The sequence below is a fragment of the Stegodyphus dumicola genome, chromosome 2 (genome assembly GCF_044657685.1).
Source record: "Stegodyphus dumicola isolate Sdum_Otavi_A_Nest chromosome 2, ASM4465768v1".
Taxonomy (NCBI): Eukaryota; Metazoa; Arthropoda; class Arachnida; order Araneae; family Eresidae; genus Stegodyphus; species Stegodyphus dumicola.
Window position 1 is genome coordinate 146,449,747 of NC_140769.1, and position 25,754 is coordinate 146,475,500.

Genomic DNA, 25,754 nt, shown 5'->3' on the forward strand with positions numbered 1-25,754 from the left:
CAAACTAGAAGCAGCTAGAAGGGGAAAACTTTCTCTGATAAGCCACGGGGCCTTCGTACAAAGCAGTGCTATATTTGTGGCGACCAAACGCACTTAGTGGAGAACTGTCCTCAGAAGGCTAACCAAACAGAAAAGAATGTTTCGACTGAAAGGGGGAACAACGACGTGGTAATTGCGAAGGTGATTTCGCGCAAATTCGGGAGTTGTCGTAAACAAGTAAACGCATCGGAAGTTATTTAGCCCCTGAGATTTATTACGGTAAATGTGAATGGAAGGGACATTAAATGTATTGAAGATAGCGGAACCCAGATTACCATCTTAAGACCAGAAAATGTCCCTAATGTAAATGACGATTATGGAGTCATCACTTTGAGTTCAGCTTTCGGGAAAGAATTAAGAGCCAAGTTAATTAAGACTTGCTTTCGGGAAAGAATTAAGAGCCAAGTTAATTAAGACTTTTATGTCGATAAGTAAGGGTAGAAGCAGTACATTAACAACACCTATAGAAGTTGTTGTAGCAGTCACAGATAAACTGAAAGGGCCAGGGTTAATTCCTACCAATGTATTAAAAATGATGGAGAAGGAATATGAAAACCTCTTTACACCGTTAACATTTAGAGATTCAGAAAAATCAGACAAAGGGATAGTAGTCGAAAAAAGCCTAGACTCGAGACAACAGATGATGAAAGTTAGCGCCAGAATTTAAATGTAATGAGAACACCTTCATTAGAAAATGAAAACAACAGAATTATATCGGCTAATATTAAGGTAAATAATGAAGAATTTAAAGAAACAATGTCACAGGCAGAGAAATAGGAAAGGAAAAAATTGAAAGAAGAACAGAGGGAATGTGACGATTTAGAGACTGTCAGGTCAAATTTAAAGGAGGAGAAAGGAAATTTTCTTTTAATTGACGGTTTGATATATCATAATGACAAGGTTTCGGGTAAAAAGGTATCTCAACTGGTATTACCCGCGAAAAGACACTCGAAAGTTCTTCAATTAGCACACGAATCAGTCTTCAGTGAACACTTAGGAATTTAGAAGACCAAAGAGCGGGTTCGATATAACTTTTATTGGCCTTCCATGGTTAAGGACATTGCAGAGTAGTGTAAATCTTGTGAAAATTGTCAGCTGAGAAATCCGGAAAGAACACATGAGAGAGCACCTATAACCCCAGTGTGCGGACCGGATTTGCCATTCGAAGTCGTGAACATGGATATTATTGGTTCTATCAATCCACCATCGGGTCGAGGACATAAATATGTGTTATGTGTGATGGATCACCATACACGATGGTCAGAAGCTATACCTATAACTTTTTTTAGTCCTAAGTCTACGTGTGAAACACTATTGCAAATATTTTCTACGACAGGAGAACCAAATATAGTAGCAAGCGATCAGGGAACTAATTTTACTTCGGCATTGACCCAGGAATTTCTTAGAAGAAATGAGGCATCCCCGAGATTTTCATGTCCAGGTCATGCAACTAGCAATGGTTTAACCTTCCAGCGGGCGCGCGTATGTGTGAGATACACTACATATTTTTTTTCGCATTTGTTTTGTAGGCCAGAGGGCGCTATGACCGCATGACCTTGGCTATTCTCTCCTCTTCATTCGCCTTTCTTTCAGTCGTCTGCTGGATTTCGAGGGGTTAATGCGAGTCTGCAGATTTACTATTTGTATTCCAGAAATACGCACGACCATTGAAGTAAGTTTTTGTTATATCTAATTTCCTTTTTTATTATAGAAAATCTTTATTCTTTTGCATCTAAATCTTATGATTTTATATAATTTGTGTGCATAATTACTTTTAATGATAAAATAGAAGCACTGTATGCGTCACGTATGTGCGACCATGTATGATATTTTTTGTTCTTTTCTTTTCAGTTATGGCAAATAAAAGTAAAATACTCGACATGAATAATCCAAAGGATCTTGAGATTATAAGAAATATGCTTTTATATGACAGTGAGGACGATGAGGACATTATTTTAGATGAAAGCATTACAGATGAAGAACAGCGAATTTCAGAAAGAGAAGGTGACTCAGAATCGGAGACAAGTGCAGAGAGCAATTCTGAAGAGGAAAATAATGACGATGATTCTTCTGAAGTGTATATAGCTCATCAAATAAAAAACAGAAAAGTCACTGATTCTTGGACATGGCATAAAGAACCATTTAAGAAAACTAAAAGGGCGCCTCCTAACATATGTGTTCATATTCCTGGAGTCATCGGTGAAGCTAAATATCTAACAGACATTTTGGATATATGGAAATCCCTCTTTACTGATAGTATGATAGAAATCATCGCTGAAGATACGAATAAGTTTATTTCTTCTGTGAGGTCTAATTATTCTCGTATAAGGGACAGCAGAGACACGGATGGAGCAGAAATAAAAGCTCTTTTGGGCTTACTTTACTTAGCTGGTATTTATCATGGTAACAGAGTTAATCTTGAGGAACTGTGGAGAATGGATGATTTTAAACTAGTAATGAACTTGAAGAGATTTTTGTTTTTATTAAGAGCTTTACAGTTTGATGACATAAACACAAGAGTAGAACGAAGAGGAGTCGACTGCTTGGCTCCAATAAGAAACATTTTTGAAAAGTTTGTCTCTAATTGCCAGAAGTGCTATTCACTTGGAGAGAATATCACAATCGATGAGTAATTGGAAGGATTTCGAGGAAGATGTGGTTTCATTCAATACATTCCTAAAAAACCGAATAAATATGGCATAAAAATTTATGCCATGGAGACGCTCGTATGTTTTACACATACAATATGGAAATTTATGCTGGAGCGCAGCCAGATGGTCCTTTTTGCATAAGCTACAAACCACAAGATGTTGTAAAAAGGTTGACAGAACCTATTCATAACACTGGAAGAAATGTAACCACAGACAACTGGTTTTCAAGTTTTGAGTTAGTACGAGATCTAGATGAAAAGAAACTGACGTTTGTAGGTACTTTGAAAAAAAATAAACCTCAAATTCTTGATCAGTTCAAGCTGACGAAAACTCAGGAACCCAATACGAGTCTTTTCAGATTTAGAAAAAATATGACACTTCTATCCTATGTACCAAAACGTTATAGAAATGTTATATTGATTTCAAGTCTTCATGATGACGTAGCAATAGATAAAGATACCAAGGAGCAAAAAAAGCCTGAGATTATCACATTTTACAATCGTACCAAAGGAGGTGTGGATACAGTGGACAAACTCTGTGCTTCGTACAATGTTGCCAGGAACACCAGGCGTTGGCCTCTTGTAGTTTTCTTCTCTATGCTGAATATAGCAGCAATCAACAGCTACATAATTCATTTAACGAATAATAGTGAAATATTACTTATAAGGCAATATCTGCGAAAGCTAGCAAATGCTCTTATGAAGGAAAACTTTGAAAGAAGAAGCCCTACCCCTCTTCAAAGTGAGCTGAAATTAAAATAGTTGAAACGAAAATCAGAATTAGGTGTTGTTGAAGAAATGACTTCAGGGAAAAAAAGATGCAAACCCTGCCAAAATGACAAGCGCACTAGAATTACGAGGTTCAGCTGTGAGATTTGTTTGAAATTCATTTGTCTAGAGCATTGTAAACATATTTGTTCAGACTGCAGCGATGCAATGAAGTGATTATGAAATTGAATTTTTATGTAACATTTAATGTGCTTTTCCACTTACTGATTAAAAATATAAAAGTTCAGTTGAAATATTGGCAGTTTAATTTTGTTTTACTTTCAAGTTAGTTTGGTAAATCTTTAGTCCTTTTTATACTGTTTTAGTGTTTTATACTTATTTTATTTTCCTTAATTTATAGTTAATATTGTTTACCTCAATTGTACTTATTAACATTTAACCATTTAGAAAATAATTTTAATATTTTTGCTCTGGAAAATTTATTTTTTATAATAGCGTATCTAGGAAATACACGCGACCTTTCTTGTTGGTGTGGAAGGCGCGCCCGCTGGAAGGTTAAAAGAACAATGGAATAGAGTCCTTAAGAATATGCTACATCAGGGATGTCAAACTCATAGGTACACTTGGGCCAAACAAACAAGGTTTAACTTTAGGCAGGCCACAAAAATTTAATTTTACTACCACTTGGTTTTGATATAGACATACTGAATACAAAGGGCTGGAATAAACACGGTTAATGTTAAAAAGTTTACAAAAATTTACTCTTTCCACAAGAGATAAATCAAAATGCTGAAATATTTCTTCAAAAATATTCTAACAATATCACAAAATGTCAAATGTTTAGCAAAAATCAATTCAAAACAGAGAAACTAATTCTATCTCACAGCAAAATCGCTACAAATCAATCACAGCATTAAGTAAACAAACAGTTCGCTAGAACTACAGCTACTACTGAGATGAGTTGTTTGTTCTCGGCTTTTATAAGCTTTATAATTAATTTCTCGAATATACTGGAAACATCTATAAATATCTGGATTTTTGTGGATGGCAACAGCAATTACGAGATATTTATTTATTAGGTATTAAATGCACGCGCTGTTCTATTTTTAACCTTCCAACGTAGCTGTCTTTTCAAAAATCGTCTGCGTTGCTAAGGCAACATGAAGCAAATCTAATTACAATTCTAAATAAAAAAAACTAAATAAATAAATAACTATGAAATCCATAACAATATGAATTAAGTAATAATTATGAGACCATGAGTTCGGCCACATTCGGCTATCGGGAGATACGTACAAGTTCTGAGTGCACGTGTCCCCCAAAAGCCGAAGGTAGCTGAACGCAAGCTACTCACACGCATTTGTAATTTAAGTAGTGTGTGTGTCAGCTCGCTGTGAGTAATCTAACAACACTGAATAAATTATCGTTAATTACTTAGCAGTAAACATTTCATTTTTTTCTTCGTCAATATGTTATTTTATTATTATATATTATTATTTGCCAATATATTGGCCGGACCACAAAAATATTTGTTGTGGGCCGCATGCGGGCCGCGAGTTTGACATCCTTGTGCTACATCATGTAATACGAGAAGACCCCGGAAGATGGGACAAACAAATTCCATTTCTATTATTTGCTTATAGAGAGGTTCCAAACTGCACTATAGGTCTGATGTGCGATAGTCCTCCTGATTATAGGTGCCATCATTATGTGGACTCTGTGTAACTTTAAGTGACATTAATGGTGAACTAAGCAATTCATATCGGACTAAGTGGACAATTTATGTGGTTCTATGTGCCTTGAACTCTGTGAACTATATTGAAATAAGCGACTTTATTCTATATCTGACTAAAAACACTAAGTGGAAGCTTAAAACCATGACAAAAACACATCCCTCTTATTGCTATTTTTGTTATATTAAATAACCATATCTATCTTTTATATCTTACAGGTTGAATGGACATTAGATTTCTCATATGGTTATTAAATATATTTTAATCAAATTTTTAATATTTCATGCTTTGGTATTTTATGTTTAGATATGTTATGCAGAGTTAGTGGTATGATATAGTATTTGCTATGATTTCTATGAATTATTAGAACATTTTTTATGTCTTTTATATAAATAGTGATTAATCTATTGATAATTGTAATGAGCAAGGTAGAAATTTGAATTGTATGAAAAATTATTAACCCCTTAACTGCCGCGGGCGTATATATACACCTTGCTCAGCCAATGCGTTAACTGCCCCCCAGATGCGCAGCCGATGCGTTAACTTTGCGAATAATTTTAGGTGTAGCAGCGCAAAGCAAATGATAGCAGTTTGGAAGGACGTATATATACGCCCGCGGCAGTTAAGGGGTTAATGAAATTTATACGAATTGATGATAGAAATATTTCATTGTATCAGACGGTTATCAGACATGTGATCTTGGGTTCGCACCCCAATCCCAATCTTAGGTGGGGGTGTAATGTCGGATACCTCCCTCCCCTGGTATTCGAGGTAAATAGTTTGTACAATTGCCTCTGGCGATTGATTGCCACAGGGGAGAGTCAGTTAGGGTTAGGACAGCGTCGGAGGTGATTGCACGATTATCACAGGCGTGCACTCACCGTATGTCTTAATAGGACTACACGATAATATGCAGGCATGTACTCTCCAATTGACTTTAATTAATGTTAATCTTATGTAAATATTTTGTAATCTAATTAATACCTCTTATATATATATATATATATAAAATAATGTGTGAGAAGAAAGAAGTCCCATTATTGGATTGCCACCATGAATGACAGCAAACTAAAGAACCTTTCAAAATCAATCATCACAATATATATATATATATAATTTAATTTAAATTTGTGTTTATTGTAATATTTAGTACAATTCTGTCAGCAGTTTATCTAAAATAAGAACAGAATTCAGCAAAATATATTTAATATACACATTAATCTGCTCAACCAATCACAATGAAATTATTATATATATATATATGTATGTATGTATATCTATACAGGGTGTTTCATAGATCATGGGACAAACTTGGAGGGGTGGTGGAGCGTACAAAAGCAAGCATTTTTTGTATAGGAATGTAAGGTCTAAAGTGAAGGGTTAGGGCAGGAACACAAAAAAAAAAAAAAAAAAAAAAAGATACGAGAGGAAAAAGTGTCATGTACAAAAGCAATGCAAAGTGCTTCTTTGCAGCAAATACAGTATTCACAATAAATGTTCAAAAAAGAGAACACTAACAGTGATAGGAACTACAGTTGTGATTGGCTGGCAATGCAGTGGTAGAGAGCGGTAGTGAGCCGGACAAACCACGATCCGATGCATCAGAGGATCATTCGCATCTCTGATGTCGAGCATGATGGGCGAGTTTACGCACAGGGAAAAAGCTGACATGCATCTCATGTATGATGCTGTTAATGGGAATGGCAGAGCAGCATTACAATTGTACCAGGAACGGTTTCCGAACAGGCATATGCTGAAGCACACAATGTTCAAGAGGTTGCATCAGTCTCTGTGTGAAAACGGATCTCAGAGAAGTACAAGAACTACTGCACGTCATCTGCAGCTGACTCATTCCACTGTTTGGAGAGTATTGCATGAAAATGGTTTGCACCCATACCATTTGCAGAGAGTCCAAGCCTTGCAAGAGACAGATTACCTTCTTCGGGTTCATTGGTTCTTGCAGCAGTGTGCAGCGCAGGCGGATTTCCCATCGGATGTGCTATTCACGGATGAGGCAACTTTCTCACAGGACGACACTTCATTAGCCATAACATGCATGTGTGGGCAAGTCATAATCCACACGGCACAGGTCCACATGCATTCCAAACCCGCTTCTCCGTGAACATGTAGGTGGGTATTGTTAACGACTAACTCATAGGCCCATACCTCTTACCTGCATGTACAAATGGCTTATGTTATTATATTTTTCTGAAAGAGGTGCTACCGGAATTGCTGCAGGATGTTTCGGCTGTCATTCGTGATCGCATGTGGTTCCAGCCCATAACCACGTGCAGGTCCGCAGTTTTTTCGATGGGACATTTCCAGGCCGATGGATTGGCCATAGTAGACCCGTTCGATGGCCACCCCATTCGCCAGATTTATCCAGCTTGGACTTTTTTTAATGGGGCCATCTAAAGGGCATCATTTATGATACTCCTGTTGACTCACCGGAGCACCTCGTTGCACAGCTATCCATTGCGGCTGCAAGCGGGCTCAAAATGCCTGTCATTTTCCAAAATGTTCGCCAATCCCTTCTGCGACATTACCAAGCATGTATTGCTGCTGATTGTTACAATTTTGAACATTTATTTGTGAATACTGTATTACTACAATGAAGCACTTTGTGTTGTGATAAACACATTTTCCTCGTGTACTTTTTTTGCGTTCCTGCCTTAACCCGTCACTTTAGACCCTACATTCCTATAAAAAAATGCATGTTTTAGTACGCTCCAACCCCCCTCCAAGTTTGTCTCATGATCTATGAAACACCCTGTATATAAAATTTAATTTAATTTGAATTTGTGTTTATTGTAATATTTTGTACAATTCTGTCAGCTAAAATAACAACAGAATACAGTAAAATTTATTTAATATACACATTAGAGTAGATAGAAGGGAGCCCCTTGTTTTATCTCGAAGTTGTTTCTTTTATCGCCAAGTTCTTGTTTCACTTATGGTAACCTGAGTAGTTGAACGTTATCAATTGCATGATGGGAAAAAGATTTGTAAGGCTGAATGTGGTAAGATTAATTTAAAGTATCTGTATGATTTGGAGTGAAAGGGAAAAAGTGCATTAATTGACTGGTGCGTAAATGAAGGTTTACTTAGTAGCTATTATAAATGTCCTGTTTGTACAAAGGAAATGCGTATGGTCGAACGTTGAAGGATACCAGTACAGTCAAAAGTCGTTAATCCGGACTCGTCGGGACTTCGGCGATTCTGGATTATCGATTTTTCCGGATTATAGATCATCAGTTTAAATCTCGTAAGATGGCATGCAGAAATTCTAAAATTAAAAATATGAAACCATAATTTATGAAATAAAGAACAATTATGATCTAAAGGGTATCAAAATTTACAAAAACAAAAAAAAAAAAGAAGCTTAATATTTATTTGTTTACTTTATTAAACATTTCTTTCAATGTAAGTTGTTTCGTTTTATGTGATAATACTTTCTCTTTAATTCTATAAACAGACATAATTTCTTGTTCAGTTACAAGTCCCGTAATTGCTGTGCCGAGAATACCGACTAACTTGTCAATCAAAATTTTTTTGTTTTCACTAACCTCTCTGTCACCTTCTTCATGTCTTTATCCATTTTTTGCAGCAATTCCACTTTTTGTTTGACGGACATCGAGACATACTTTCGTTTTGTAGATCCTTTGGGAGCTCCAGAATCGGAAATTGACATAATCGAAAGTTCAAGTTTACTTTTATAAAATTGCTCTTACAGTCTGCAAAAAATAATAAGCCGCATCCAATTCGAAGATTAAGGAACAACGCAATCATCAACATTAACTGAAATAGATAATTATATAATTTTAGCTTGCACTGTCCGTTATACATTAAACGCGCACGCAAAAACATATTCTGCACTTGCGCACACGCATATGCGTGTGCACGTAAAGGTCTTATGCGCACGCGTAAACGCCTATGCGCATGTGCAGACAGTTTTTAGCTTTGAGGTCCGGATTATAGATCATTCCGGATTATGGGTGTCCGAATTAACGACTTTTGACTGTACTATGGAGGATATTTGTTACTCTTATTTTTGTGAATTTATGTGGTGACATCAATATACGGATTCTAGTTCAGATAATTTTAGGAATTTTTTGGATGCTGTTAAGGAATTTTGTGTGCCACAAACTGAAGGACTCAGAAATTTTTAAATAAGGTAAGTGGATATTTGCTTTGTGTAGTGCTTAGATGCATAAGATGAATTTCCCTTTTTATGTTATTTTATTGTTTGATTTAAAATGTAATTTGTTGAAATTACGTATTTTTTGTTTGGCTCTATTGTAGAATTGGGTGCTCCTTTGATGTTTTAAGTAAAAATAAATCGATGTGTACAGGGACAAAGTCAAAGGAATGTGCAACACTCCTTTGACTTTGTCTATTTGACTTTGTCCAAGTTTGTGCTATTCTCTGTTTTTTTTTTTTTTTTTTTGAAGTGAAAATAGGTCGTGTGCGCATGAATACTGAGTTTGTGCAATTTTTTTTTTTGGTGCAAAAATCGGCGCTATACAATGCCAGCACCCCAAAAATTGCCAAGGGGCACCCATAAATATATTCTTACCCACATTAATTTTTCTATTTAATACAATTACATATGCAGCCTTTTTAAAATAGCATACATAAATATAGCAGAAAATTATCTCTATTGTTAAACATATTGGAAAAATCTATTATTATTTTACTGAATACAATATTTCAGCAATTTAGCAGAAAGTATATACATAAATGTACCAAATAATTGATTTTTTGCAGATTCCTTCTGGTAGCCACACTCCAATTGCTACTAATAATGCTTCAAACTTCAAATAATATTCTTTTTCCATTGATGCCAAAACATGCAAAATTCACTTTCTTGCCAAGTCTGCTGCAGATGACAAGCACAAACAATTTTTATGAGCTCTAACTCTGGATGAACAAAATATATTAACTTTTGTGACTTGTGCTACAATTTTATTAAATAAGTTACTAATCAGATGTACTTTGGTGATTTTTGCAATTAAAAAAAATATTCCCGAACTATTGATATTTGTCATAAACTGGCAAACGTTATCAACATAAAAGGAAACATACTTCAGTTATTTAAAATACAAATTTTGGTACTTTTCCGTTAGCCGGGCGCAAGCGAAAAATCGCCAAATAATGTAGAATTCCACCAAATTTCTTACAACCATAAGGGGGAATGTTCGTTTGGGGCCATGAGCTCTATTCTCTGAGAGAAATGAAAAGTTACAATTATGAAGCATTGAATGACCTAATTATAAAAGTTCAATGACTTACTTTTTTTGCAAAATTAATAACCATAAATTTTCAAACATATAAACTACTACATTTTATGTAAATATTTTAAATTACCTGAATTAATTCTTTAAAAAAAATTATCTAATTTCTGCTGCTTTTTTTTTATTTTCTAATGTTTGTGGGATTGTCTTTCTTTTGTGGTGAACTTCATAATTGCAGGAAGGTTGACTTTTATTTTCCTCATTTACAGTTGAAGAAATTTCCTCGAGAACTGCACATGCAGAGGTAGAAGCAGTTTGCTTTTCTGCTAATGTAGAATGTTTTTCAGAGACTTTTATAGGTGACTCATCTGAAATATGTGTTTTTAAGTCCTCTTGATATGTTTTCCAACTTCTGTTCACATTCAGTAAGAGATCTTTGTGAATTGGATCAGTCATTGGATTTTTTGAGCCATATTTTTCACGAGGTTTCTTTAGAAGCCATTAAATCATATTTAATAGTCTGCACTGCATCTAGGGAATCAATCTTAAGAGACGTTCTATAGTCAGTGACAAGTGTATCCATTAAGTTGAATGCACTTTCCACTAATGGGCCATGGAAGCAGCTAAGGCAGGCTTTGACCAATTCAGCCAATGTAGGATACTTATAATCATTTGTGAAATCATCTTTTAAATTAAAAACTTTAGACCAATATTTATCAATTGTACACTTGACTTGATTTCCACTTTCATCAGATGTGTAGAGCATTTCTTTAGTGATATCAATATCACTCTGATATAACATTATTTCAGCTTCTACTTTTGACTTTTCATTATCACTAAAAATATGGGACATAAAAGATGATAATTTTTCAAAAGCTAATATTGCATTCGTTTTACCTCTTAGCTCTGGATCTAATGCTGTAAAACTAATTAGATATGAATTTTTAAGGGGTAATTTCTGTTTCATATGCTGTGCTGTATTAGTATAAGCTTTCATCAGAGAAATTTGGAATTCTTTTGCTATTGGATGATTTTTTGATAATTTCTTCAGGAGAGTGGAAGCTTCTGCACCAGTAAATATTACTTTGCTAGGTAGATGGAATTCTGGATTTGTGACATCAACCTTTAATAAATCATTATAAGATGTGCACTCTATATTTTCTGGCTTCATAAAAAAAGAGAAATATTTTGCCATCAATTTATAAATACTGGAATGTATTAAATGAAGCACTGGTTTTTTTGTTTCAAATAATTTAATATACGTGTTGAACTCTGGTAATACTGCTGAATATAATGCCATATGCAATAAAGTTTTGTTTTGCATAACAAATAACCCATTTAGTATTCTTTTTTTTTTTTTTTTTCGAGCTAAAGCATCCTTTGTGAGTTGTTGGGAATGCAAGCAAGAATACACCCCTTCAATAATTTTTTTCTGAGCTGCAGAAATATTTCTTTTATTGTATACAGTTTCAACATTAGAAAAATAATCCCCTTTATCAGTTTTATCCAAGTAGTGAAAATAAAATGCAATAAGAGCATCCCACAGATCTTTGATTCTTTCTAAAACACATAAAATGTACACCCACCTATGGTCTGGTCTCTTCAAGTTTTTTAATGGCAAGGGATTCACAGATTTTGAAAAAATTTTCTCTTTTACTGCAGCTTTTCATATCAAAATAGATGTCATCAAACAAATCTTCTAAGTATCTTTCAAAACATGAAGCAAATTTTTTTGCACAGTTATTAGCTGTGTGACATGTGTCACCATCAATATCTAATAAGTGGGGTGCTTTGTTTGATCGTAGTCTGGTTTCAACACCCTTTTTTTTTCCCCGCATGGTGTTACACGAGTCCATTAATACACTAATTAAGTTTGCCCATGGAATATTATTATCTTCAATAGTATTAACAACTGCTTTAAAAACACCTTCTGAATTGCAAGATTCCATATTTAGAGATGCAAAATGATGAACTACAACTTCATTTTGATTGTTGTCATAAAACTGCACCAATATTGCCAGTATACTTTCTTGAGCATTGCTAGTACTTTCATCCAAATTTAGAGAAAATGGAGTCTCCTTTAAAGTTTTAATGATATTTTCCTTAATAGTTTTTGAGAGCCCATATTTCATCTTATAACATGTAGTAGTCCTGGACATTTCCAACGAGTTTAGTGCCGTCTGATCCGGCTCAACTTTTTGCAGAGTTCAATTAAATTGGGAGCTACATTGAAAGAAAGAGAATTCTCGGCGATAAACGAAGTTATTAATACCTCTTGGCGTGCTTTTCTTGTCACTATATCCAATGGCCGAGCATCAGTCTCCAGTAAGTCATCAGTATTTTTTGAATTAGCATAATTACTTAAAGTCATTGAATGTCTAATGCACTTTCAAAATTTTATGTGCGTCACAGTTTTAGAATGATTTGTGAAAGCCTTGAATCCTTCCCCACCATACTTCAGCAGTGAGTTACAAAAAACACAATATGCTTGTCCAGCAACATTTATTTTCTTGCACCATGTGCCGATGGTATCCCCATTACCATCTCTCCGTTCAATCCAATTCCACCTAAATGCATTCCGGACACCTTCTTCTAATTGTATAATATCACTATTTATATCGAGAAATTTCATAGTGAAATTCTCTTGCGTACATAAATAAAAAAATATTTCAATAAACGAAACGAAAAATTTACATGTGCATCAATAAATGAAACGAAAATTTTACACAGCGGAGAAAAAAAATGTTGAGAAGCGATCAATCACAAATAGCTAATACAGCGAAAAATCCCTCTTCTCGACTTATTGGCGCCACGCCAGGAGAGATAAGACATTTGAACCCAGAGTCACATGATCGCACATCTGGTCGAACGAAGTCTCTCCCTTTTTTTTCTGCCGCGCCTACTTGCCGAAAAGAATCCAGAAGAGAATGTCCGAGAACCGGGGGAATGAGTCATAACTCGCAATAAGGAAAGAACAAAAAAGAAGTTTCTCCCCCCTTTTCACACATTATCACTGCCTTTGGAGAAAGAAAGGAAAAGTTTTCACCACACACACTGACCTTGCGTTTTCTGCTTTCAAAGCAAACAAAATTACCCAGATCAAAATAAATAATTCATTATTATTCCTACTTCCTTTTGAACGACGATCCCCGGAATTTCCGGGTATCAAAGTTCAAAATCCACGGAATTCCGGGGTTTCCCCAGAGCACGAACACCCCTGCATCAGTCAAATGGTGTGAAAAAGAACTGGATATGAATCATAATACAGTTGTAGATTGGAACAACTACTTAAGAGAAGTTTGTGTAGAAGTTGAGATAGACGAGAGCTTATTTACAGAACAAAAGAATAATGCTGGTCGAATTCTTCCACAACATTGGATATTTGGTGGTGTTTGCCGTGAAACGGATGAATGCTTTGTGGTTAAAGTTCCAAACCGTTCTTTACCAGTACTGTTAGATGCGATAACAAATCACATTGAAGAAGGGTCAATCATCTATTCTGATTCCTGGAAAGGCTACTGCACAACTAAAATGGAAAAAGCTGGTCTACAGCATTTTAAAGTCAATCACAAGTACAAATTTATTGATCCTGACACTGGTATAAACACTCAGAAAATCGAACGACTCTGGAGCAGTGCCAAATGGAGAAACAAAAAACATCAGGGAACTTTTCGTTATCATTTGGAATTGTACCTTGCTGAATTTATGTGAAGACAAGAAGTAAATGATCCATTTGAGCAAATTCTCAAGGACATCCCCGTATTCTAGAAAAACCAATACTTATAAGCATTCTGTTTGGGTAAAACTGTTTTGTTTACAATTCATCAATATTTGTTTACAGTTACACTTGCTTTGCTTATTATTAATAAACATTTGTTTATAGTTGAACGTTTTTGACATTTATTCCGTTGACTGTTTTGTCATTCGTTCGCCTTGGTGACTTGGCTTGTGTTTGGTTCACAATTGCCGACATTTGTGCACGGCTAACGGAAAAGTACTCGAATTTTAATTATTAAATAAAAGTTGCATGGTATTTTAAGAAATAAAACACATTTTTCATAAAAGCCCTTCTGAATTTTTTTGAAGAGAATTTAGAATTAGCTCTTTACCTAAACTTCTCATCATTATTCACTTCAGCAATTTTCAGGCAGAATAACACATTTTTGCAAAAAAACTGCATTTCTTCCAATATTGGCAAATTTCCCAAAAGCATACTTTAAGACAAAAATATTAAGATCTGTTTATGAAAACTATTAAAATATAACAAAACAATGCATCTGAAAATGGCAACATTACTTGACTCTCACAAGGCTACCTGAAGAATGGTTATATACATGGTTGCCAATGTTTGGCCTGTAGTGGAACATAATTGCTCTGGCTGGTTAGTTTCGATTTCGCTTATTCATCAAACCCACAGGCCCACTCTGAAAATTTGACAACTTCTACTAAGGTAGTTACAATATTACCATAGCTCCAAACTTGAAATTTGGAAAACTGAGGGTTTTTTTTACGAGAAAACCATGATATTTTCATGCTGTGTGATGACGCCATTTCGAATGATTTCTTAACCAACTTAAATTCACTTTATAACGAATGATTCAAATTATTAAACTATTTGCAATACAATTCCAATATAAAATATTTCATTAGCTATTCTAAATTTTATGCTCTTTAATTTATAGTTAGTTTATTTCATTATTTTACTAGGGAAGAAAAGTGCTTTAAAAGCACTCTGCAGGAACTCGGACGACATGAAATTTAATAAGAAAAGGGTCAATAAAATGTAATATGAAAAAATACAGTTTAGATGCAATAAAATTTAAATAAGAAAAATTATTCTGAGAATTACTAGGGATGGAGGAATAGAATTTGCCAATTTAAGTTTCATTTATTCAATAAATTTTATTTATTGCTGGAATACTTTTTGCTTAGTAAAGGCTGGAAATTAAAAACCTGGAGATTCGGCAATCTACCTGGAGATGTCATGTAAAACCAGGAGAGATGGCAGCTATGTATTAAATAGCTGCCATCTCTCCTGGCTGCCGATAACTATCGATAAAGCTTGCTATCACATCATAAATTTATGCCACATACAGATTCATTTAGATCACGAGAAAATATGATACTTTTGCTTAAGATCCTAAACATTCAGAAAGGTGACAGATACTTAGCAAAGAAAAACGTACCTTACATTATGAAACACATTTCAGTACATTAAGTAAATATTATTTACATATTCATTTTTGCATTAGAAGTAGTACTTTTTTCTGTAGTGGGAAGAGATGTAACTGGTGACAATTTCAATATTAATAGCTTAGTATTTAAATCTGCAAGAGCTGACGCTGGTTAGCCTATATTTTAGGACGCGCCTTGGATTATAGCCAAGTTATTTCATTTATCGCCAAGTTGTTGTGTTATTTATGGTAATGAGTAGTTGAATGTTATCGAAACCTTGTTATGACGCGATTGGTTGCATGATTGTGGTAAATTTGACTGATGGGAAAATATTTGTAGGGCTTATTTCTGCATTGAATGTCAGAAAGTAGGTTGCATATTGTGTGCTTTGCATCATAAAATGGCTGGTGGTGGTGGTGGTGGTAAAATGGATGTTTGGTGGTATAAAATGAGAGACCAGAAGGTTTTTTTTTTTAAGTAGTAGAGGACAGAAGAAAAGAAACGGTACTTACGTATTATCGCAACCAGGTTGGCGCGATTTGCAAGTTTGAGTAAAAAAGTATGAATAGAAAGAAAATGTACATTTATTCATTACAGATAATTTTTAATACAGTTTTTTATATTATTTTGTTTTAAAATATAAAATAGCAATTAAACCCTTCCGGTTTCAAGTTTGAATAAGTTGCAGAATTATTTTTTCGGCAGAAATCTTTTGGCTATTGCTTTTAGCACTGATTGAAAACCGTCTTCGCCATTAACAGCTTGAGCTTGGCGCCATATAAATTCGATAAGGTATGAGTCAAGATGATGACGGGCTGCTCCTCTCTGTTTTTTGTTGCGCCATTTGGCTGAGCTCCACATGCGCTCTACATGTTGTGTGTGAACGTCCGTGTTGGGCTCCACAAAGTTATATTTGTGATTAACAGTTCCATGCAAAAATCCAGCATTTTCGAACTCACTTGTATTGTATCCTTTCCAGCAATCCGAATAAATGATGCTTCCTTCCTTGATATTTTCACAAATTCTTTCCATGAGGGTAACAGCGCTTCTGTTAGGTACAGTAACCAAAAAAGTCTCTTTCTTTTATCGGCAAATTCCGCCGAAAACCCATTGCTGTGGTAGTACACGCCCAGTGTTATTTTTTCTTTTTACAAATAAACTTTCGTCTAAACACGTAGGGTTGCCGTAAGTAGGGTCGCCAAATTTGGCGATTTATGCGAATTTCGGCCTGGTTGCGTTAATACGTAAGTACCAAAGAAACTTTGTTGGATATAATTCAACAGAATTATAAGTGTCCTGTTTGTACGAAGGAAATGCGTATGGTCGAACGTAAAGATCATTCAGATGGCTTTGAATGTGTTTGTCACAAGAAAGGTTCAAATACTCACCATATAAAGCATTCCATTAGAAAGGGAACATGGTTTGAGGAAAATTTTGGGATGCTGTTAAGGAATTTTGTGCGACACAGACTGAAGAGACAAAAATTTCTAAACAAAGTAAGTGGATATTTCCTTTCTGTAGTGCGTAGATGCGATAGTAGTGCATAGTGCTTTTTTGTTATGCATAGTGCTTTTTTGTTATCTCATTGTTTGATTTAAAATATAGTTTACTGAGATTATACATTTTTTGTTTGGCTCTAATGTAAAATTGGGTGCTCCTTTGATTTTTAAATAAAAATAAATTGATATGTACATGAACAAAGTCTGCACGCAATGCCTATTTTGTGCAATTCTCTGATGTTTTTTAAGTGAAAATAGATCGATGTGTACATGGACACCGAGTTTGTGCAGTTCTTCGACTTGTTATTTTGGTTTTGTGTAGCGGCCGTCTTGAAATCATGCCCTGCTGGCCAATCGCCAATTTTCAGCAAGGGGCACCCTTAAAGACATTTTTACCCCAATTACTGTTACCATTACCCAGATTACCCACCCACCCCCCAAAAAAATGCAATCTGATCTTCACATTCACTTTCATACTAAGGAGTTTTACATCAGACAGTCCCAACAGAGCTAGTAATTTAAGAATTAATCACCAGAATAAGAAAGTGAATAGAAGTCATACATATAAAATGAACTATTCAAAATAATCTTGCCAATGGTAATGAAGGTCTTGCTATCATATTATTTTACCATATTTGTCTCCTTTTATTTAATAACAAAAAATGTTTAATTATTTAAGAGACAGCTATGTGTATTCCCCACCCTCCCTTCTGGACTGATTATACACGAGCCTTGTTACAAATATTTTCAGCAAATGAATAGGTTATGATTTCTATTTTTAAAAAAAACTGAAAGGTTTCAGATTTTAAATTACATCCAAAGGCGCCTTTTTTTAACATTTTGTCTGTTACCTTTATTAATTAAATATCATGTTCTTCGCAATTAAACCATAAAATTCAAAATAAAATTCAATTCAGGAGCAATATCACAAAATAGTTTTAAATTGAGCATATCTTTAGAACTTCTGATACGCAGTCTCATGCGCTGGAGATAAAAAAAAAAATTTCTGTACAACGTTGCCATGGCTCGCTTTGAAATACAACATTTTTGTTGGGTTACACTTTGTAATTCATGCATACTGACAGCTAAATATTAAGCTTTCAGACTGACATTTATTTCAAATAATTCTAATTTAATTAATTAATCATTAAATAACTTACTTCAATTTAAACTATATACAGTACAAAGTCCGTAATCCGGACGTCTATTATCCAGAATGATCTATAATCCGGACCTCAAAGCCAAAACTTACACATGCGCGTTTAATGTGTGTCCCCGTTACGCATGTGTGTAAAGTGTTTACCCATGCGTGCTTCTGATAGAAAGCGAAAGAGAGGTTACTGAAAACGAAAAAATTTAGATTGACAAGTTAGTCGGTATTCTCGACACAGGAATTATAGGACTTGAACAGTGGAACTTTGTAACTGAACAAGAAATTATGTCTGTTTATAGAATTAAAGAGAAAGTATTAGCAACAAAAAAACGAAGCAACTTAAACAACTTACATTGATAGAAATGTTTACTAAAGTAAACAAATAAATAATAAGCTTTTTTGGCTGATCTTTGGAATATGGTAACAGGTAGTTTGGCGACATTTTGGAGGCGATAAAGGTTACTACCTAGGACTTTGGTAATAATGTGAGAAGTACTCAGTTCCAATTACGCATTATTTTGTGTGAGGGAACTGAAAGATCATGAGATATGTCATGTGACATTAATGGACGAATTACAGTTCTTTAATCGAAAAAGAGGGTAAAAGTTGGAAAAATATCTGTAGTACTATATTATTTTGTATTAAGCTTCATTGTGTGTTGTGTGAAATAGTGTTGATTAATTTTCGGATTGCATGGCGCTATTTAAAGTGAATTCTAAATTTTTAATGTGTTTATCTGATAATTCAAAAGAATTGGTTGAATGGTGTATGAGTGTAAGTTTAATTGTGGATAAGTATGAATGCCCAAAATGTGGGAATGAAATTAGATTGTGTGAAAGGAAGGATATCACAGATAAGTTTGAATGGCGGTGCAAGAAATCTGATGAAAATGGACATTTTGTGAAACGGAGTGTAAGGAAGGGTAAGTCGTTTAACGAAAGTAGTTTGAGTATGGGTGAAATTTTATTAATTTCTTATTACTGGGTGAATAGACTGCCAGTTGACTACTGGATTTCGGATTTAGAAATTAGCAGTAGTACTGCAGCTGATTGGAAATCTTTCTGTGGGGAAGTGTGTGTGCCACGTAATGAAGATTCTGAAGAAGATTAGGTAAGTTAGTATTTTTAATCATGTGAGGATATTATTTTTATGCATTGTTCTAAATGTAAGGAGTAAATAAATTAATATGGCATTATTGGAAAATTGTTATTAGCAATGATTTAGTTTAAAGTAATTAGGATTGTAATCTAATTTTTATTAATTTAATGTATGTCCTTATTTATATTTTAAGTAGTGTTTTTAATTTAATTATATTTTAATTTAATGATCGTGATTTTGTGAGTTATATGTTTGTAGTATTTTGGAATACGTTTGAGTAGTATATGTTGAGTATTTTCATGCATTTTCGTGAAATTTTTCCAATTTATGAGAAAAAAGCAGTGTACATGGATATAGTGAAGAGTGTGTGCAATGCCATTTTTGTGCAATTCTAGTATGTTTTTTTAAGTAAAAATAAGTCGACGTGTACATGGCTTAGTGATATTTTAATTAAATGATAGTTATTTTGTGAATTTTATGTTTGTAGGAATTTGGTATACGTTTCAGTTGAAGTAAACGTGTATGGAAATAATTTAGATATTTGACACTAAGTATTTGTAACTATTTTTAATGTTTGCGGTATAAATTCATTGGGGACGTTTATAATATAATAGATAATTTAGAGGTAAAAGTTTTTGGATATTTTATTTATTTTACACGTGGAAATGTTCATCCTTGGAAATGGTATATACTTTTTCGCGATCAGGTAATTTCATATATGTGCTTTTTACCGAGTTTAAAGATTCACAAAATTTCCCTGCATTTTTGTGCAAATTTTTGTAATTTATCAGAAAATAGCAGTGTAGATGGATAAAGTTAAGAGTGTGTGCAGTGCCATTTTTGTGCAATTCTGGGATGTTTTTACTTCCTTGTACGAAGTAAAAAGGAAGTATTGTAATCGCAAAAAGTTTCAGGCAGCATATTTCAACGCAAATATCCATTTTGACCACTATCGAATGCAATTTAACGATGTTTTTGCGTGATATCTGTACGTAAGGACAGAATAAAATACTCTTTTCCTTCAAAAAAATTATAAAAGTGCTTTAAAATTAATTCTGAAGAGAATTTTTCGTGGCGTCTGTACGAACGTATCTTGCATAACTCAAAAACGAGTAGCCTCAGAACGTTGAAATTTTTTACATAGGACTGCTATAACATGTAGATGTGCACCTCGTATTTTGGTTGCTATCGACCGCACCAAACGTATATAAATATATTTATATATATATCCACTCTACTACCCGGCTCAGTGATCTCAGTTTGTTTACTCTTATATGTTTGTAAATTGTACATTTTTTCTTTAAAAATGATTGAATTATATTGTTTTTATCTTCCAGTTAAGGATTTTATGCCTTTAGTAAATCTGTGTGCAATATTTTTAGAATTATCAGCAATTTTAAAGTTGTTTAATTGCCGCTAAACCTGTTTTTAATGGTGGCCAATGATGTTTACGTTTGAAACAGGAGACTAGTGGATTTGTTGCCAATCTAGAGAAACTTAGCTTCGCAACAACAAAGATAACGCCTTCATTTATTATTGCCAATTAAATCATGCTTAATTCTTTCTGGAATTTTTTCGAGGAAATAAGCGTTTGAGATTTACTTCGTAATTTTTAATATAGATATTTTGAGTTTTTATGCATATTTAACTTCTCGCGAAGTAAGAACTGAATTAATTAAATGAGAAATACTCAATCGTCTGTGAAAAACTGTTTCTTTTTTGTTTTATTTGCTTAATTTCTTTTATACATTGTTCTAGCTTTATTATAGTATTTGAATAGAACATGTGGCAACGATTAGATAATTCTTTAAATGATATACATTTTGTGCATTCTGAATTATAATATTAATGAAACATAATACTGTTAAGTAAACCTAGCGCCAGAGTGTCGCTATGGTAAACAAAGTGAATTTTAAAGAATGCATTTATTCTATTGTGGTTTATGCGCTGTCGGCGAAGTAGGTTTAATTCAATCTAATAAGTTTAAATAAAATGCAAGAAAAATGCGTATAATTTAATATTCCGTACAAGGAAGTCATGTAGTGTACACATCAGATTTTTTTAAGCAAAAATAAGTCGACGTGTAAATGGTTTATGTGTATGTGCTATTCTGAAAAACGCGGAAGGAGTTTGTGATTGTGCACTTTTTCCCAATTTTGCAGTTAATATTTGTCATGATTAAGCAGTTTTGTTATATAAAATTTCTAGATGAAGTGTAATTCGGCTAGTAGATTGTTGGAAAAAGTGTTGAGTAAATAAAAAGAAAAGAAACATGTCTTTACTTCGTGAAGACAAAATGGCGGCGAAAAAAAATAGAGGGTTGCTGTAGCAGAGTTGGTCGCCAAATTTTCACCAAAAAATCGCCAAGTTACCATAATTCAAAGATCAACCGCTTTTTTTTTTTTGTGTGTGTGTGTGTGTGTGTGTAAATTTTGATACTTTTTAAATCCTAATTGCTCTTTATTTCATAAATTGTGGTTTCATATTTTTGGCTGCATGCCATCTCACCAGATTTAAATTGATTATCCGTAATCCGGAATCACCGATTCTGCTATCGGGCCGGATTAAAAAATGTACAGATGTATGCACGTGTGTAGACGTATGTACGTATGGCGTGTGTGCATGTATACACATACATACATAATTTCTGAATCTGGTCCCAATAACAAGAGTGCCTTATAAACTTTTTTTTTAACTACAACTAAACATTTGATGGCATTTCGATTCTGATAAGTCTTGTAGAAAAATTACCAGAAATTAACTTCATCACAGATTGTAAATGCTCATCGGTCAATCGGGTTCTTATCAATTCTCAACTGCGAAAAAAAATACTGTTTAGATATAAATGTATTCCAAAACAAAGTAATTGTTGTCAGTTCAAAACTTCTTCATACAGCATACTTATTATAGGAAAAATAAGAATAAAAGTTTATCAGATGAGTTTCTTCAGATCTTTTAAATAAGAATTATATCACATTGAAAATTAATTTGTTCAATATATAGATTTTCTTGAGAATTATTAGTCTAAATGGGCAATTTGCCTACAAGGACTATTAATTTCTTTTTGGCATTTTGCATTAGCTCAATATAAATGTGGGTTCACTTTTCAAATTGTTGCCACCAAATATTAGAGCCCTGCATTATATTAAAAAATTAAATAATGAAGAATCTGCATAAATGTATGTATGTTTCTCACACTGTGATAAAACAACAAAACCTAGAGTCATCAAATTTTGAATAACATACATTTCCAGCCGAATATAGGCATTTGGAAGCCCAAATTTTGAATTTGTTTTATTACTTATTTCATTTTTTGTAAAACTTTAACGAATTTTTTATTAAGAAATTCAAAGTGAGCAACAGCAACAATGCACAGAAATAATTTTTTTTTTTTTTTTTTTTTTTTTTTTTTTTTTTAATCTCCAGTGCGCGAGACCGTGTATTGGCAATTCTAAAGATATGCTCATTTTAAATTTATTTTGTGATATTGCTATTGAACTGAATTTTATAGTTTTAAGTGCGAAGAACATGGAACTACATGCAACCAGTTTGTCATAGGAAATAAATGCATGACACAAAATATAAAAACAGGGTACTTTTCCATTTTGCCGGCGCAAATCTCACCAAGCAGACTTTATTGGCGACAACACACAGTATACACATAAAAAATATTGACAAATGTTAGTTCTAAGAAATTTTTATTTTAAAGGTATGAACATTTTAATATTGCTTAAAATTTTGTAAAAAGACATTAATTTAAGAATTTACTATGCTTTCAAGATACAACATCTTGATTAGCAGTTTCTTATTACGTGACTCCAAGTGATCTCATCTCACGTAAATTACGCTACAAAAATCTAATTCTTTCAATAATTATCTACATTAATTTCAAGTTAAATCTTAATTTGGATTACAAGTTTAAATAGAAGAATTATTTTAATTTGTACGAATAGCTTACTCCGAAATTATGTAAAACTGCAGTGCTTTACTTCGCTAATGCATTCTCATTAGAATTGATGAATTTAACCCTTTTCTATATTTTCGCCTTCAGGTGAGTGGTGTAATTGCATCCTAATTGACTTAATTACCCCGAATGGCCTTAGGGTACAAAACTGAACTATCTGGGTAAGCATTCTTTGTAATTGTATATCAGTATTGAAAGAAACAATCAATCTGATAAGAAATGGCTGCGACTTGTTTTGAAAATATGGCATAAGATTTCCAGCGAGGGTATTTCGTTTGGTATCGGTTGTACCATTTTTGGCGACTTTATCGCTTGCGCCAGCAAAATAGAAAAGTACCAAAAATAGTTTTCTGACAAATACTAATATTTTTTCAAATATGGTTGGTTATGAAGTACCATCATTCAGAGATTATTTTATTCCATATGACACAGTATAATTATTTTATTTGAAAATGAATTTCATTACAAAAAATGTTATACGAAATCCATCCAAATTAACTGGTTAAGATTTTTAAAAAAGTCATTAAAATGTCATGCACATAAAAACAACTATGCAATGATTTTAGTTGATATATTTAATATTTTTAATGAAAGGTTCAATGCATGAGTACAAATACATGCACACATCTGGCATATCAAATGAAAAATCAAAATTCTACATATTTGGGTTACATGCAATTAAAAAAATAATTAAAGGAATATAAATTGTGAAAATAACACTCTTCAAAGTTGCCTTTGAAATCAAATGTTTATCAGCTTTGGATATACATACCTGATATTGAAGAAACCAAACACTGTGATTTCGTCAAACACACAGTGGTTAATAATATAAATGATAGCATCACACACTATGAATTAAAATATTATAAAATTTAATCCCATTTTTTAAATGCAGAATAGGTAATATTCAAAACAACAACTTAAAAAATTAAACAAGTAGTTGTGTTTTAAGAAAGCAGTGTTCATTTAATTGGAAAACGTTAAAATCATAATATTTAACTGACGAAATTGTAATAATGATAAAATTTATACGAACATTATTCAAGACTGTGCATTAAATAGCCCTCCCATTTAAAAGTACCCAGGTCTTTAAAAATATCAAAACAAAGTACATTTAACGTTCCTGCTAGATTATTCATTATAGTCAACAAATAAGCCAAACAATTTAGATTCGAGCAAATTCATTACACTGAACGCAATTATTCATCTATCTTAGAGTTACACACATGGAAATAAACTTACAGCAAATAAACAAAGTTAAGCGGATTTCTAGTTCAGTTATCCGACATTTAAACAAACACGGATACGGTAACTTTATATAGGCCTAAAAGGAGTTTTGATTACTGGATTTGATGCGATACACAATTTTATTTTTTATTAGCATATTTAAATAATAGCAATTAAATCTTACTTTTTGGCAAACTGGTATTACACTTCATCTCTGTACACTGTAGTTATATTGAAGATGTCATAGGTAGCTATCCAATGTAAATTTAAAATATTCTATCGGAATCAGAATATTTCTTTAAACGAGCTAAAGCCGCCATTCTAAAAAGAAAATCTGTCAAACTTTGACAGCGTTACTACTCTAATAACCGTCACAGACATTTGGAATGCATAAGTCAAACAGCTGCGGTAAAAAAAAAAATAAGAACAAGCAGACATGCAATAAAAAAACCGCTGTCTGGATGTTAATAAAGAGTAATACTATATCAATCAGTACTTTAATCATAGCCATATCAGAAAACATATGATCACATTTTAAAATTTTCAGTTTTCTGAAAAATGATTAAAAATTACAAAAAAAAATAATGCAGTCGCTTAAAATTCTAAACATACGTAGAAGAAAAAAAAAAAGAGTGCGAAAAAAATGTCCTTGATGGCGGCTTCAAAACTTTGCGATTGTTTTGTTGTTTTTTGCTACACAAGAGGAAAAAAAAAAGGGGGGGAATTCCTTTTTAGTCTTAATTTAAATTAAAATCTCTTGATTTTAAATTATTATTTCCGAATATTCTTTAGATTTTACTAAGATATGCTAATAATCATAACTACATTATTACTGTCAGTGGGTCTCATCATAAAACTGTAAATAATAGCTACGTAAAAAAAATACGCTTCTGTGATTAAAACAAACTGAGAACTGAAAAACTGTGCACATTAAATAAACATTTTGTAACCAACATGAACTTACTCGTTCGCAATGTCCCTAATGTTTGCATTTTAATACGATTCCTCGGGTCTACCTGTTTATGCGGGAAAATTTCGCCAATACCGAACAATACTCGGCCAAATTTTTTTAAGTTTTTTTTTTATGTTTAATTGTTATAATTTTTCTAATTCGGATGTAGGGGGAAAAGCAACTTTTCGATTACTCAAAAGTTTTTGCAACCAAAATTTACAGCACTGTCTGTGACAATATAAATACAACATTACCCATTTTTGCTTACAATATTCACAATGATTCTTCAGTTTTGACGTCA

General features: G+C 33.3%; 1 protein-coding gene across 2 annotated transcripts in view; it reads right to left on the bottom strand.

The window, feature by feature from the left end:
* The window catches only part of LOC118203156 (uncharacterized), a 74,942-nt gene extending 49,588 nt beyond the window's left edge, over positions 1-25,354 (bottom strand). Inside the window, exon 1 of one of the 2 annotated variants that reach the window (XR_015039583.1) lies at positions 24,686-25,354. The gene's annotated coding sequence lies outside the window, so the exon portion shown is untranslated. The remainder of the gene's footprint in view (positions 1-24,685) is intronic. The other variant, XM_085811204.1, reaches the window with a different exon arrangement.
* Positions 25,355-25,754: the final 400 nt, after the last annotated feature.